General features: G+C 29.0%; 1 protein-coding gene across 1 annotated transcript in view; it reads left to right on the forward strand.

Moving 5' to 3' along the window:
• Positions 1 to 979: 979 nt before the first annotated feature.
• LOC113386929 (histone demethylase UTY-like) overlaps positions 980 to 18261 on the forward strand; it is a 210721-nt gene continuing 193439 nt past the window's right edge. Inside the window, exon 1 of the mRNA XM_026624687.1 lies at positions 980 to 1089. The gene's annotated coding sequence lies outside the window, so the exon portion shown is untranslated. The remainder of the gene's footprint in view (positions 1090 to 18261) is intronic.

Consider the following 18261-nt stretch of genomic DNA (forward strand, 5'->3'; position numbering starts at 1 on the left):
CAGACGTTGATATAAATCTTTCACCGCAGGAGTTGCAAGTTTATCTGAACTTGACAGGTATATTTAAATACTTTTCATTGTATTAACAATTCAATAAATTATAGAAACTGATAATTTATTTAATTTTAGTCGTCAGTTTGGTTTTCCTGAGATTAAATACTCCCGAACATGCGAAGAAAAAAACATTGGTCTTAAAGGTAATATAAGGTTATGTTTACTTTGAAATTTGCATTTGATAGCGTTCAATATAATTGTTTACAAATGTTTTACAGTATACGCTCAAAATGTATTATAATTAATAGTATTCATAATTATTTTTTTAATTATAGTATAAATTTTTTAATGTATATTTGGATCTATTTACAATAGCATATATTGAGATATATAATTGTATGTTTTAGGCCATTAAATATTTGGAGCGTATGTTGGAGCAAGCTCATTGTGAGAAAGAAATTAGAAATAAACAGAAAAGTATAAGTCTGAAAATATAGACTCAGAAGACAATAAAATGAATGCTTATCGATAACTCAATCGATAAATTAGATAATTTCAGCAAAGAATAATATAGACCCTAGAACGTACTGCAAACTTGGTCATTTCATTTATTAGTCGAGGATTATGCCAAAGGTGAGTTAATAGTGCTCTAAAGATAAGGATATAAACTTATTTAATTTAGTATATTTTAATTAAAATTAATATTTATGTTGATGCAAATGTTCTTAACCTATATTTCAATTATTACCCTAATCTGGGTAGTTGCTTCAACTCAATCTTTTTTTTGAAAATAATCCAAAATGCAAACAATATATTAAATATAATTTATACATTCATTAGTTCATTATATACATAATTTATTTAATTACATTATATGCATAATAATTTAATATTTAACTCATCTTAATTGTTCTAATTTGTCAAAAAAAATTATTTTGTTTATATGGAAAATATTAGTAAATGTTTATTTGTATATTCTGTTTTCAGCATTATCGGCTTATCAAAATTTTTTAGTTTAAAACAAGATTATTGGAAGGATCCCCATTTTTATATGGATTAGGACTAGTTTATTTTTCATTTCAATGCTTTTCGATGGTGAGTGACTTATTTTTTGTATTATGATTTTATTTTTCTGAACTCTAATAGCCTTTTTTTAATCAAAAATTAATTTTTATTCAGTTTTTTATTAAAGTTTCTTCAATTTTAATACTTCAAAGGAAAAACTGAGTCTCTTTAATTTTAAATTTGCTTGTTTGATAATAGTTCCCCATATCCACAAACAGAAAATATTTATAGTTAATGAATTAAAAACATAAATTTTTGAGGTCAAAGGAGGATTTTGGTTTAGAATTATAAACCCATAAATAATATTATATATCATAATATTATACAATCACATTATAAAGACTTAATAACTTAATATTAAGCCATATATATGCTTTTTATATTATGCATGTTCTTTGTTTTCTAATATCTTGTGTATGATCTACATTAAGATATATTAAAAACGTATTATTTATGCAAAAATGATATATTAACAGTATAAATATTCATTTAAATGATTTTGTTTAAAATATAATTCTACTTTTTTTAACTAATTTTACATAATATTGTGAATTAGATTATTATTTTCATCCAATAATACCACCTCCCGCTAGCATTTCTCGACTAAAATATGGATATTTCTTCAAATTAATAAAGAATATTATACATCATAATATTATATTATCACATTATATGACTTAATAATTATTAAGCCACATATATGCTTTTTATATTATGTATGCCCTTTGTTTATCGAATCGTTTATCGTTTATCTTGTATACAATCTACATCGAGAAGTATTAAAAATGTTTTATCTATGCAAAAATGATATATTAACAGTATAAATATTTATTCAAATGATTTTGTTTAAAATATAATACTACTTTTTTAACAAATTTTACATAATATTGCGAATTAGATTATACTACTTCGTTTAAAGTCCAATAACACCACTTTCCGGCGTGCATTTCTCGACTAAAAGATGGAGCTAGTATTTCATCAAAATAATCTTCCGATTTCCATTTTGTTCACAAATTAAAACTTATGAGACGCCTGAAATTTATTCGAATTAATGCACATGAATTTTCAAAATTAAAAATTTTTCGTTTTTTTTTCGAATAATACAAAGTTTTCAAATAAATTGTATATTTTATGTCTACGTGCTCATTGGAATGAATACAATGGCGCTTGGTGGCAGCGTTGCCAGATCGTTCTTGTTCCTTGATTTGGAAAATATATTTAATATTCTTTAAATTTCGCCAGATCAATGGTGTATAATATCAAAGTTTTGTCGACTTTAACAATAATTTTATTGATATTCAAAATTTTCAATTCCATTCCTGTTTATTTTTATCGATTGGATAAGTCATCTTTAAGTTTCTTTTAACAATACTAATTGTTGGCATCACAGCAATTGTTAGATCATTTTACAATTTTCGTATTATAGGCAAATTTCTATTTAGTTCAGTATTTAGTTTGAAAAAAACTAATTTCATTCCTGTGTGGGGGACTCTATTCATAATTTTTTAAACCCCTTGGCTTGTTTTTGCATTATTGTTAATAATTATTATATAGATAATATTGGTATTGTTGCTTGATGATTCGCATCTTATTATTAATGCAGTAAACCTGAATACGATTAATATTTCAACGATGAATATGATTAATATATTAACGTGCTGCTGTTCTAAAATAATATTCTATAAACTATTCATCATTTCCCCTTTTAATTATGCTAACAATGATATGCGATAAGATTGGCGTGTCACCTATTCAGGGGAGAAGCAAATTGACCATTTCCTGAAAATGCTGATTTGTTCCCTTTTATTTTGCAGTAAAGTTTTTATGGTAACGATATAACTATGCAGGCACTGTAAAATATATCTATTTGCAAGTGAAACTCATATTTTGATGATTCAGTGATATTATTGAATTATTGATTGAATAATAATTAATAGTAAATTTTTATCATTAATCCTAAAAATATTTTTGCACCAGAAATACCAGAGCATTTTGTATATGTCTGTGAATTACTTTACAGACTTTTTTAAGATGACAAAATACTATAAGTTCCGATTGTTGAAATATCTCAAAAATCAACTTTACATGTATATAAACATGAGATCGATATAAGCTTAATTTATTATTCATTGAGAGAAAATAGACATGGAGTCTGTTTCTTGCTTAAACTTATATTCATGATTTTGAAAATAAGTAAACACATGCAATCAAATTAATTAAGATTTTTATTAAGGTATTTTCTAGGGCTATGTGGGCACAAAACAAATTTAATGATACCTACAATTGCAAATATATTATCAAACATATATAAGTGGCCATGATATTTATTCAATTAAATGATAGATCGATGTGAAAAAACTAATAAAACAATAAAATATACTCATTAATAGTAATTATATCACTTTTGATCTCGATTTCTGTCAGTAAACTTTTTTTTAACTGAAGTTCGATCAAGATGTCTTGAGTCTATAATTTCATTTAACTATTCAAATATTATTACATATATGATTTTTTTTATATTGGAGCTGCTGTTCTCGAACTTCTTCTTTTTCTGCCTGTATTTAGATGACAACCTATCTATTTTTGTAAATTTTATTATCTAATACTGATCTTCTATTATTTAATTTGATGCAAAAATGCCTGGGAAGTAAAATTCTCACTTGGAAACATGTTTTGGTCTATATTCCCAAGTAATAATGAATAACCCTACTGCTAGATGCCAGGTTGTCCAGCAGTAACGATATCCATTTTACTTAGAAATTAGATTCAAAAGATGTTCGCAAGTTGAAAAGATATTTCTTGTTCTTGTCATGCTTTATAGCTATGAATTAGTTTTACTTTGATTACTGATAAATGAATTTGGCAGAGATTTAAGTCATATTTATTATAATTGGTCGCGCCTTGCTTATTTATAAATATATGTAAATGGTTCATATAATGTTAATGAGATATGCTCTAGGATTTTTATCAGGATATGATTTTTAAAAGTTTTGATATATTAACTCGTGGTCTTTACAAAAATACTACATAGAATTTTCATTATGTGGGACTATTGGAAGTATGGCATGGAGAGACCTACTTAATGGCAAATATTTTAATTGTCTATATAACGAATAAATTCTAATTTCTGTTATCCAAGAAACAACTACCATTAAACAAAATCAAATAAACTTGATTGTATAAAATTACATCAAGTGCAATCTTTTATTTTTATTCGTTTAAGTATCATTTAATGCTATTTATACATTGGCAACAAAACCTGAGTGATTCTATATATTTGATTGCATGATGCATTCGTTAGTCAGGTGTATCCGTCGTGAAATGTACATAAACCAAGAAGTCAGGAAGATCGAGGGACCATTAGACGGTGAATGCACGCGTATCGGCAAACCGTGATCTGGTAGTGCGAGATCTAGAAATATTTTAATAATATGATGGAGAAGTAATATGAGAAATCATGCTTTTATGATATTTATGATATGTCATTAAACTAGTTATATCTTTTAATTTTAAACGTTAAAACGGTATAGCAGAACTTTACTAAAAACCTGTCAGCTCCATTCCAACGAGTTTCCAACAGTTTTTAAATTTTTGCAATCGACTTAGAATTTTTTTAAAGCATGGATTAAAATTATTGCACTTACCTGCTAATCATAAGAAAAACTTGAAAAATTAATCAAGCTGATCTTTACCAAAAACTAATCAGCACGACTTCCAATTTCGGAACAGTTTTTGTATTTTTAGAATTTATTTCTAAAACGAAAAATTTCGCAATTTTCTGCAAATTCTAAAAAAGCGCCTCGGACGATCGTTGCTCACAACTGATCAACGCGAGCCCATATCAAAATTTATCAAATGGCTTTAAAGTTTATGAAATCGAAGCAACTTTTTTTGAGAAAAAGACATATTTTGAATCACTTACACAATTCAACTAAATAACACACTTATACGAACATGTACATTTTAACCCTTTCCACTCGGATGCCGCCGAGCTAATTCCGGAATTAGTAAGTGGAAAGGGTTAAATTTTGAATATAAAACAATTTAGAATACTTGAATTACCAACAGAGCATAAAGTTAGCAGTTGGATTTTTCTAGACATTAATTAATATTTAAATATAAGCTTTATGAGCTTGCAGACTTAATTTCAAAGAAATTGTTTTGGCTTGTACCTACGATTCGAAGTATTAATGTGAATTCCTATCGAGCTTCATCAAATTTTTGAAATCGGTGCAGAAAATGCTGACGAGAGGCCATTTTTTAACTTCCCGTAGGGTAAGTTATTGTAATGGGCCGAAAATCGGAATTGAAAATTTTTACATTTCTCGACGTTTTGAAGGTTTCTGAACGTTTTGGCATACTTCAGAAAAAATGGATGTGTGTGTGTGTGTGTGTGTGTGTGTGTGTGTGTATGTATGTATGGATACAAATTTTCGTCCACGTTTTCGGGCGTACGGATCAACCGATTTGAATGGTTTAAAAAACATTCGATTCCTATTGATAGGGAAAAGAGCTGATTAGTTTTTGGCGAAGGCAGGTCCAGCCGTTTCGGAGATACGGAGCAAAGAGTGCAGAAAATAAAAATCGAGTTTTTGAGCGAACGGAGCATCCGATTTGAATGATCTAAAAAACATTCAATTAGTAATTATTGGGAGAAGGGGTTATTAGTTTTTCGCAAAGGCAGGCCCGGCCATTTCGGAGATACAGAGCTAAATGTACAAAAAATGGCAGTTTTTGAGAGAACTAAGCGTCCGATTCAATTGATTCAAAGAACTTTCTGCTTGTCTTAACAAAATAATTGATTTTGGAAAAAAAAATTTTTGTTCCATTTTTTTTTTTTTTTTAAATTTTTTTTTGTATATCGAAAATATTTCAGATTTTATTTTTAATTCTGACTATAGTTCTAATATTCTTTACAAATAATTTCAACTTTGCAACTTTCACTTTATATAATTCTTATAAATATTAGACAATGTTACAATATTTATAATAATCTATTTGAAAACATTCAATATTCCTCGAACATTTCGTTACGGTACGGGAAGTTCAAGCAATTTGCCTTAAGGCACGATGCCACCCACCCCACTAGTTCAATTTTGGTTTCAAACGAATCAAAATAACTTAAAACGCCGATTTCCTGGTGTTTATTTTTTTGGTCAATTTTTATTTTTTTATAATGCATATAAAAAAACACATGTAATCCTAAATTTTCTCCTTCTTACCACAAACCTCTATTTTGTAAGAATTATTATGATGATGTAATTACATCTTTTTTCATCTCGCTTTCTGTAAGTGAACGTTTTTGACTGAAGTTCGATCAAGATGTTTTAAGTTTATGAAAAAGCTCAATTTTACTTTAAAAAAATAATAGTTGTTCAATTCTAACATAAACTTCTCATTGCACGTTCAATAAGAATATAACTAAGTGAACAGAAATCATTATACTGATCGCTCAATAAGTGTTAATTTAATTAATTGCGATTAATAATAATTTAAATATCCTATTTATATGGTATATGCATCTTTGTAAACTTCCTAAATCCGTAATTTTTACGATTTTTATATCAAAAACATTATACATTTATCCGCTCTATCAGGACGATCGCTCCGGTCGCGTTCTGGCCCATTCTGATGCCTCCTGGCGTATGAAAATCAAGAGTGAACAAGTGCATCAACGGCTGAGGTTAATGACACAACGTTTGTGACGTCATAATCGATATAGTAAACAGAAATACAAATATATACTCCAAGCAGAATATGTGATGGACTTTTACGTTGTCATTAATACGTTTATTCATTTATATTTCGTAAGTCATCCGTTGCAAAGAATTTGGAGAGAAGGGGTTTCTCAGAAATTACTGTGAGCAGCACGATAATGCCCGCAAATGTCATACAGTCTCGACCATTGTTTGTAGTGCCATTAACAGTTGTCGCAGACGATTTCGACAATTCCGATAATAATAGATGTCAAATCCACTGCACATAAACCGCATGTTAATGTGGGTAGGTTAGATATATCCGCGGTTAGGTCACCGTCTATGTTTGCAATAATCATGGCAGCATTTGTAGAGGAAATACAGCAATACCCCACTTAACGGGGGGGATACGTTTCATCAAAGTAGAGCGCAATGCGAAACAGCGCTAAACAAGGCTATCTTTACATGGAAATATTGGGGTTAGGGGAAGATGGTTAGGAAATTGCTTAAGTATTAAATTTAAAAAGTTTGTTTTTTTACTAAAAATAAAATCAAATATTTATTTCTTGAAGCCTAATTTAATACCACATCATTTTTTCTTTCAACACGAAAATTCTTGAAAAACTTACAAAATTACAAGTCGGCTATATTTAGTTAGCCTTCTGCGTTTTCAGTGTTCCGCCTTTTTGTGACAAAAACATCTATTGTTGTTTGCTAAACGACACAACGTTAAGCGAGGTATTACTGTATTCTCATGTTTTTTGTTATAAAATCAACAACTATATAAAATAGAAACAAATGTCTAATAGATTGATCAAGTCTTGAGTTACCGGTATTTTACTTTTTATTATGCATAAACGCAAGATCTTCCATTGCCATTTCACATCTAAATGATCTTTCTTCTTTCATTTTTTTTTTGTATATATATATATTTTTTAACAGCAATCAGAACCTTACGTCCTATGAGCTGTTGGGCTGAAACTTCTTCTTACTTGCTATTTTTTAGATTTTGTTATTAGAATTAATCTAATAGGGCTGACTTTTTATTGGTGCAGCAATGCCGGGCAAGGGCTATTTTCACTTGGAAACATATTGCTATCTATATTTCCAAGTGAAAATCGTTGTCACTGCTGCCTGACAACATGCTGCTCGAAGTGGGTATCGAACCCGGGACCTCTGACACAAGTCCCGTGGCTCTTAACCGCTTACCTACGGGCGAGCACTTTTCTCTCAAATGAAATGATTTTTGATCTATATTTTTTAATAAAAATGTAGATGTACTACTACTACTCCATGAAGTCCAGAGCGCAAGCTTGAACCCGGTCTCTGATGGTTTACGAACAGAATTGTATTACCTTTTTGTTGAAAATTACGTAGGAAATGATTGAATCATACCAACAATCTGATTAAAATGTTGATCACATATGAACTCATTTCTTATATAAATCTGAGATCTTGCTTAGCAGTAAGTTTTACAAAATCCGCCGCACAAACACACCTTAAGAATAACTTCTCAGTATAACCATCATTCTTACTTAGTTGTTATATGGTTCTGCTCTGAAAAGACTCACATGCTTGATGTAAGATGTAATTTAAAAAAAAACATACTGTAAGACATTGTCATCCGGTAGAAGATTTTTTTAAAAAAACAAGAGGTATCTTAGACCAACTTGGTAATATTAGACAGAAATGATTTAAGGCGTTGTGCTACTTTTAGCAATTGTTTTAAGTCACCCTTATTAACTCAACGTTACTACAAAAAATACGGATATAATAATTTATCTGGCAAATAGGCAAAGATGATAACAAAATATTTAGATATTCCATCTAATTAATGATCCAATACATTTCAATTTGGTCTTTCTCCATTCTCTCTGGTATCATGTATTCAGTCACCCTCTTTTTTTTTTTGATTTACTAGTCTCTTAATAATGTTTATTTTGTTATGAGTGAAATCATATTTGGTACAAGTCAATGGTGAGCAATTTTGACCATTTTTTCGGTATTTACTATATTCGATATCGCATACAAATACTTCCTTGAAGCGATATGAACAAATTATATATTTGTCATACATTTTTTCACGAAATTGTTATGGATATGCTCAAAGCATAAATAAATGGTTAAATATAACATGTCTGTTTAGTCATTTATAACACCAACAGTAAATCGCTTTGAGATAAACAAATTTTGATAATGCTAAAACATGGGCTAATGTTTTCTGAAATGCCAGAAAATGCACTTATATTTATTTGTATATGTACATGTATTTGTATTTCTATGATTTCTTAACTGTGGAAAACATGAACCATTTTTAATAATTAATGCAAACATTACCGTTACCTAACGTAATCTGAGATATAGAAAAGGTGTAGGTTTTTATAAAATTTATATTAATTGGAGATAATTGAAGTTTAAAATTTTTATCATAAACATAATTGCGATTGAATTGGTTTAAGTTAAAAATATATACAAATTTAACTAGACACCATTCAAAATTTTACTTCCAAATAATATGTGAATATGTCCATGCCCAAAATTTCAGGACTGCAAGACTGATGCCCGTTCAAAAACATTCAATTACAATTTTGTCTCTATTATTACACACGTCCAAATATAATTTTAATACAAAATAAATAAATTTCGAAATATTTTTCACATACTAAATGCACTTGGCTCGCTTTTGTTATCGATTTGCTATTGTGTAGCAGCAAGGTGTTCTAGTTTCGTGGAATACAGGTGCAATGTCAAGCTTCTTTAATCTCCTATCGTGCAATAACGGTTCAGGTACATAAATACAAACTCTTCTGGACCTGAGTAGTAAATATAAATACACCTAGGAACTACACAAATTTGTCTCAATCCAATAAATAATTAAATTATTTATGTTAATAATAATATAATTGTAAAAAAATGATCTGAGTATCAAGCATTTTTGAAATTTATTGGTTTAGTCTCTACTTGTTCTTTAAAATCAGTTAAATGTAGTTCACTTCTAGTGTATTTTAACACTCCGTTTTTAAATCGAAATGATAATTTTAAATTGCTCTACATTTAATGACTGATAAGTGATGAAATTTTAATCGTCGAAGATAAAACCCAACCTAATTTGTCTGGGAACAGATTTAAAATTTAAAATCCACACTTAGTATCACGATTATTGTAACTTGATATGTTATGTGACAATGGACTTTCACATGGTGATATCAGTTGCACTCATCAAATAAATAAAAAAATTATTTTAAATATATTGGGTAAAGTATTTGACGACACTTGTATTTTTTATGACTTTTATGAATTTTAAAAATATTTTTCGAGTTTTTGTATATTTTGAATAGTCTACGTTCTTAATTTGTTGAATATAAGTCAGCCATCTAATTCTAAAAAAAAACTAGTGGGGTATCGTGTCTTAAGGAAAATTGCTGGAACTTCCCGTACCTCAATGAAATATTTGAGGAATATTAAATGCATTCAAATAGATTATTATAATTATTTGAAGTATTATAAGTGATGTTTAGTACTTTAGCTAGAACTAGAATTAAAATGCGAATAATTTTTCGATATTCAAAAAACTTTTTTTTTTGAAAATTAAAAAAAAAAAACAACTCTTTCTCCAACAGCAATCATTTCGTCATCACAAGCAGAAAGTTTTTTAAATTATTTAAATCGGATGCTTAGTTCTCTCAAAAAGTGCCATTTTTTGCACATTTAGCTCTGTATCTCCGAAACGGCTGGACCTGCCTTTGCAAAAATCTAATCACCACTTCTTCCCATCAGTACGAATCGAATGTTTTTTGAATCACTCAAATCGGTTGATCCGTTCTCTTAAAAATATTTTTAGCACTTTTGCTCCATATCTCCATAGCCGCTGGATCTGCCTTTGCCAAAAACTAATCAGCACATTCTTTCTATCAATAGGAATCGATTGCTTTTTGAATTTTTCAAATCGATTCATCCATACGCCCGAAATCGTCGATGAAAAAATGTCTCCACACATACACACACATCCATTTTTTCTAAGGTATGTCAAAATATTCAGAAATCCTGAAGCGTGAAGATATGCAAAAATTTTCATGTTCAATTTTTGGCTCATTACTATAACTTACCCTACGGGAAAAATTAGATTTTTGATTAATTCTTTTTTTTTAATTGAGGATTATTTATTGGTTTTAGGGAACACAAAATGATTCCCAGAAATGCAACTTTTTTAAAAATTTATTAGACAAAGTAGAGACTGCCGATAGTGATTCTTTATCATATCAACCAAGTAACTCTTGTTTTCTTTAGAAACTTGTAATTATTTAGTATCAATGAATTCTGTTGATGGTTTTGCTATCAAAATACAAAAGTTTTGTGTTTGATAGATAGATGACTATCATATGACTTATACACTAATCATGGTGATACTACTAATAAACTGGTTAAACTACCTGGTAGTTTTCGTTTGGCATTATACCCAGAATTTGTGACAAATTTCTAACGAAAAATATTTGTCTATTGCAAATTTTTTTCAAGTCTAATTCTAGTTAGTATTTTACTCATGATCAAAATCGATTCTGGCAAAATGTATATTACAATTCTAAGAATATTAAATAATTTTCTGCGATCTGTCGCGTGACTCATGTTCCGTGAGTAACTCTATGCAGTGCAAGAGCTATTGAACATGACCTATTTTCCTAGCTCGACTTTTATTTCATTTTCTCTTTCATGAATCCAACTGAAATATATCGAGACCGTCTTATATTTTTATTATAATGAATGGATTGCACATATTCAACTGTGTAACAAAATTGCAGCCGAATGCAAGAAGTAATTGAGCATTGAAAGACATGCGTGGCGATGGAAGAATTATTGTAGTTGGCAATAAAGGTCAAGTAGTAGGTTTCATAGTTGGCTTAGAGGATTTCTTTTACATTTTCTCCTGCACTTATAGTCAACCCCTATCAATGCTTAAAATACATTGTCAATGAGAAACTCTAAATTATAGGTTTCCAAACTTTATTGTGTCTTGGACCAGTTGCGCTATGTCAAGAACTCCACTTTAAACTGAATGAAAATTTAAAACACACAAATATTTTCACTTTTTCATAGACTAACCAATAATTATTTATCAATATTTGTTATTATTAATAATAATAGAATGACGTTATTTGTTAGTCAATATCTTCTACAGTTGTTATGAAAGTGATTCTGAAAAAAGGGGCCACTTTCGCATATTTTCAATGATATCTCGGCCAAATGATGAGCTAGGGAGTTGAAAATTGCTATATCGGATTTTATCGAAAAAAGCTATAAAATTGCATCAAAATCATTTAAATACCAGGGTGGGGTCAATTCGGTATGGAAACACGATCAGACCCTTTCCAACTATCTACAAAAGCTGTATTTACTGTTAAACCTAAATTAAAAATACATGTTATATTTATTGATTTAATTTAAAATTAAATGTAAAAAACTAAGAATTAAGTAAATGTTTAATTATCTGCATTTGACTTGAATTTTGTAAGTTTTAATCTTACAACTCCCGGCGAATGATATCCAGTCTATATCTTCTTTTTTCGTTAGAAGATCGGTACTGCTGCAGTTTCCATTTTTTTTTATAAAAATGTACAAAATGTTTTTTTTTCTCTTTTTTTGGCCCATTTGTAAATATTGAATATGACTCTTTATTATAAATAGTATAAAATAACTAAAAATATATTAATATATTGTGTTGAATTCCACTATACTGGACCCCTATTTTTATTACGTGGACTTCAAAATTTTATTCACTGACGAGGACTCCTTGATAGTTGTTGTCTTTAGAGGGTCCATATGGACAACTTTGGAAATTACTGCTCTAAATCATCTCACTCATATACTTATGGCATTGTTTCATTAACCAACCTTAATAACAAATAAGATGACTATTATTAAAATGATCACATAATTTATGTTATCATTTTTAGTATTAAAAATTGCGAGCCATATATTGATGCTTTGTGCTAATTTCTATCTAAAGTCCCATACTTCAATTTTTACCTTTTCAAATATCTTACAAACGAAAATATGCAAAATATTCATGCAAAGGAATAACTTCGTGTTCTAAAATGCTTTCAGGATGCGGAAGAATTTTGACTTATCAAATGAAGATAAAGTTTTCTCTACTTTTCTGAACATCCACTGACGTCGTTATAAGGAATGATTAAAAATGATTTTTTTTTGAAAATTTATTATTTCTTAAAAATCTAATTTTTTTCAAAGTTTAAAAAAAGTATCTTTTTAACGATGCCATACAACACTAGTTTATGATTCGGTTTTGTGAATGATATACTTTTCTATTATTGTACTTTACTATTGAATGATTTCTCATCGTTTTTGCTTACGAAACATAAACGTTACCAATAGATGTAATATTCTTTTATATAGTCATTTTGTTCAATGATCCGTTCACGGTCATCCGAATTTTCGCAACATCCAGGATTATTTATGAAAGCAATAATAGTTTTGCTTTTGCCTCAAGCAGAAATTCGCAACAGAAACCTATCATTTGCTTCGGCTAAAATACCTGACCATATCTTTATGCTTACACTAAAATATACTATGTTTGAATACAAATGAGAATTGAAATGTATATTTAGATGGCAATTAGTGAGTTTTTATTTATTTTTAACATAAGGGGATTGTGCTCAGAAGCATTTATTATGGTAAGGTAATTATTGCAGTAGAAGTTCTGAGGAATAAATTGAAATGTTTGCGTAAAGTCATACTTTTAGGTGCCACCGAACTCCACGACTCTTTTTGGCTTTCTCTTACTATTACACACATTTTTTTTAAATTTTGGTGTCAACCGATTCAAAATAACTTCAAACGAGCAGAAAACATCAAATTAGCAAATCGGATTTTGTGGTTGCAGATCTATATATTTAAATCACGTTGTGGTGTGGCATTTACAATCCAGTTAAATCTTTATAATGACATTGAATAGTTCTTAGAATAAAATAACTCAACATAATCTATTTTTGTGGCGGAATCATATTTCAAATCTTTTCTTATATGCTTATATGATATCTTATATTGTTCACGTGCCATTGAATTTATTTTCAATTTAAGGGCACTAAATATATTTCTTATCGATTTTATTACTTCGCAACAAATCAATCAAAGCTTTATTGTCAAAAGCATTTTGATATCTCGAAATGTGAAAATTGATACCATTAGCGGGAGATATTTTTTTAGGGCAACTTTATATTATTTGATTTTAATGCTTACAATAAAAATGAATTTGATTAAATTGATCGTTGACGTTCTCTAAATTTTGACCAGTTTTTAATTCAGGTGCGATATAATTGTGATTTAGATTCGATTACAGTCATACTTCTGAGAAGCATGATTAACCTGGTCAATTTTCTATATTGCTCACGGCTAGTGTATTCCAAGATATTGATAGATGACTAATGGTTAAATAAAAATAAAAACAACGATTTAATGTTATACTTACTTTGAAATATGTTTTTTTAAATATTGAAACTTGAACTTATATCTTGAATGGGAAATCAGTTTACTACTGATGTTTGCTTATGAATTAATTTTTAGTTAAAGATTTATTGTATGGGATAGAATTAGACTGGACATCGTATATTTTGTAATACATTTTCATAAAGTTGGAAATTATTAATTACAAATGGAATCATTCCCACAATTGTTTTGAGGAGCTTTTCAGGCTAAGTATTTGTTCCAAATATCTGCAGGAAATTTTATATTAGCAAATCCTTAGGATAAGTTTATGTTTTCATCAAAAATTTCTATTCGATAATTTTATGTTTCAAGCCATTCTGAATCGAATGAGACCAAATTTGGAAAAAGTATGTCTGTGTGTGTATGCGTGTATGTAAACAGACTTTTACCTTAAATCGAGATTTTCTCAAAAAACGGCTGGACTGATTTTAAGAATTTTAAAGCCATTCGATGTATCTCGATGAGGACTAGCGTTTATCAATTTTGCGCGACGATCGGCCGAGCCGTTTCTTTGTGAATCGCCAAAAGTGAAAAATTTTTCGTCCACGTTTTAGCCCGCAATTCTGAATCGATTTTAAAGATCCAAAAACCGTTTGAAAGATATTGGTTGGAAATCGTGCTGATTAATTATAAAGGAATTTTGGACTGGTATTGCGAAAGCTTAATTAAGCTTCATGAAACAAAGGGTTATGACATATTGTTCTGCATGATTTTCTCAATCTGGAACAGCTTTTCAAACTTGAATGCGAATAGGTCCTAATAACACCTATTGTATATAGTCATTTTGCATTAAGAAATTTCAGTTTGCATAATGCACTTCAAAGACATTCTAAACTAGAACTTCGCGAAGTATTGTATTGTGTATCTCATAGTTTCTTCCAACGATTTTAATTGTGGACTTTGGCCTTTGTCAATTAATACAAGAACACAGATTTGAATTTGCATATTTAATTTGAAAGAAAGCAACGATGGAGTATAATATTTGCAAGAATTTATTTTATTCAATTTTTAGGTTTTGCGAAAATGACAAACAAACTTCTTTTTATGAATGCACAGTGTTGCCTGAACTGGTCTATCTTGTTCAAAATTAATGTTGCGTTGTATTTTTTTCCTAAGGCTGAAAATTCAATTAACAATTACACTCTAGAATATGAGCCAAATATGAATATAGAGTATTCAGATTTTCTATTTGAGAAGCATCACTCCTCTTAACTTATATTTCTGGATAATTGTGTATTGTGTAGTATACGGTTCACTTATGTGTAATGCCTTATAATCAGATCTTGCAGATTACATTGTCCCATTACTCATTGAAGCAAGAAATGGTAATTAATCACTAACCATTCATCGACAATCTTGTTCGTATTGGAAAATATACGAATAAAGGCTTGTGCCAATATGCAATCATCTTAATGTGATAATTCGACATGCTTTTTGCAATTCTTTGAATTTTGCTTAAAAAATATATTGCCTCTAGATTGTTATAAAAAACGTGGTATATTAAATATTTTAATAACTTGGTATTTTAACTATGTGATGATGTGTGTGGGCATTTAACGTGATAACGTGAAAGGTTTTATTTTTTGAGATTTTATGGATTTGAAATTTTTGCATAGTGTAAATCCACATCATTTTATTATTTGACAAGACTTTTCATACTTGGACGTTCAATCCCTGGATTGACATCAGATTTAGATATGCTAAATAAGATATTTAGATAAGTACTACCAAAAATTTGCTGATGTTTCATTAAAAAATCAAAAAGACATGACAATATGACATTGATTTGTTGATATCGAGTTATAAAGCACAAGTTTGTAAAGCAAATAATACTATGCCCTTTAAAAGTTGATTTTTGTTTAGAACAGCGGTTTCCAATCTTTTTCGCACAGCATCTCCCCCCCTCCCCTTCGCTCCAATAAAAATAAATTGTTGAGCTCTCATTAACTTCTTCAACAATTTTATTTCATAAATATTCAACTGATATTATTAGACTGCAAATTAATATGCAATATTATGCGAAAATGTGCGTAAAAAAGTGGCATTTAGCCTTAAGGCAAGTTGCATGAACCTCTTGAAATGTGTAAGGTTTGACTTAATAAATCGGAATTGAAATTTAGATATTTAGATAAAATTTTCAACTGTTTATTTCAAAAATAAAGTTTACGCTTTCAATTGCGATTTCGAATAGAATTATCTCAAATACATTTAAATTAACTATAATTATAATAATTATATTGCACTGACACGTGCTTGTATGCCCTAAAATTGTATCATTTCAAATTTTAAAAAATTGATAATGTGTGACTCATCACATCTCAAAAGCAACTTTTGACACAAATTTTGACTATAATATTTTCTCACACTTTGATGAATTTTTAACACTAAACGATTTGTCGTAGGGCTGTAATATTTTAATATGTTTTATGAGACCATGATATCTATTTTACCTTTAAGCTGTTTTGATTGCTCGAACATTTAATAAGTTTTCACTCTACTGTTGAATTATTTGAGTTTTGAATTTAATCTTGCATATAATCTAATTATAAATCTGTTATAAATAGCCTTAATAAAATGATGAACTCTCATTTCTTAATGTTTTGTTCTCGTGGCACCCTCGAAGTTCGCGTCGAATTCTTTTTAATGACTTCTTTTTTTGCGAAATGTACGAGTTCGCCTGCGTGCTAATGTAGTTTTCTTTTGACAAAGAACTTCAAAAGAGCCACTAGGAATAAACAGCGAAACCAGTGATCTTTCTTCTCCACGATGCAGAGATATAAACAAACGAACGTCTTGAAAATTCTTGTTTTATTTAACTTTTAACACGATGCACGAAGACTGCCTAATAATATCTAGTCAGTCCGTGTAAAAATAAATTAAATAAAAACACGAGATGCACTGCTGGATACAAAAAGATTAGACTAACTTTATAGTCGACGGGCTGTGGAAAATTTAGAGAAGAAGAAGGAAGGAACAATTTGAATAATATATTCAAATTCGTTAAATTAAATTTCAGTAATATTGTTAATTTTGAAATAAGAAAAAATACCCACTGCCTGAGAAGAAATGGAAACTCCATGTCAATTCCATAAATGATTTGATTTGTTTTTATTGAAGACTTTATAAAACAATAGTGAATATTATGAAATTTATTTTTTATTCAATTTTTGCAAATGTATAAATAATTTTGAAAAGATTCAAATAGAATTTGTTCACAAGTTTGAAATAATTCATCATTTATAAGAATGGTATCATTTAGACCAAGTTGAACTTTTCTACATCTGCCAATCTATCTGCACATATGTGCTTCCTTAATTCTGCTTTTAAGAAGTATATTTCATATCCATACAAATTCGAAAATGTATCTAAAAGTATTATTGGCAACACCAGAGCTCTCATTAAAACATGAATAAGAACAACCACGTCTTTGTTCAGATTTGTTGCTACACGACGACTATCATTAACTAGTCGTTCGTCTAAGGAAGCGTCTCCGAAATCTTTGAAAAAAAAAACAGACTGATGCAAATAAAGGTAAATGGCCTAAAATAATAATGTACCGACCGACCAGTTATAACCAAGTCAGTTTACTAATTTTCTACTAGGTTTATATGGCATTCATCCTCTTACTATTTTATTAACAAGTTCAGATCAAATAAATTACACTGAAAAGAAGAAATCTTATTCTTTTCTATCTGTTTTTTGCCATGATATTTTTATTATATTAATAAAGATATTGTGATCCTAATTATGTTCATATAATACTAATTATACAAAACAATTAACTTCTTCTATTATTTCCTCAGTTTACTCGAGAAATCGTGTTTTATAATTATTGAATTATTATAAGAACTTGCATCATTTATTTTTATTAAAACGCAAATTGCTTATGAAACTGTAGCTAGTTGCTGAATGAAAGTGAATTTTAAAATAAATTACTTTGCAGAGAGTTACATTTTTTATAACTATTTAGTATATAACATTTTGCTTATTTTATACTTTGTGAAAGAAA

This window comes from Ctenocephalides felis, unplaced genomic scaffold, assembly GCF_003426905.1.
Source record: "Ctenocephalides felis isolate EL2017-DRISC unplaced genomic scaffold, ASM342690v1 CF-g0.4_SCAFFOLD_03571, whole genome shotgun sequence".
Lineage (NCBI taxonomy): Eukaryota > Metazoa > Arthropoda > Insecta > Siphonaptera > Pulicidae > Ctenocephalides > Ctenocephalides felis.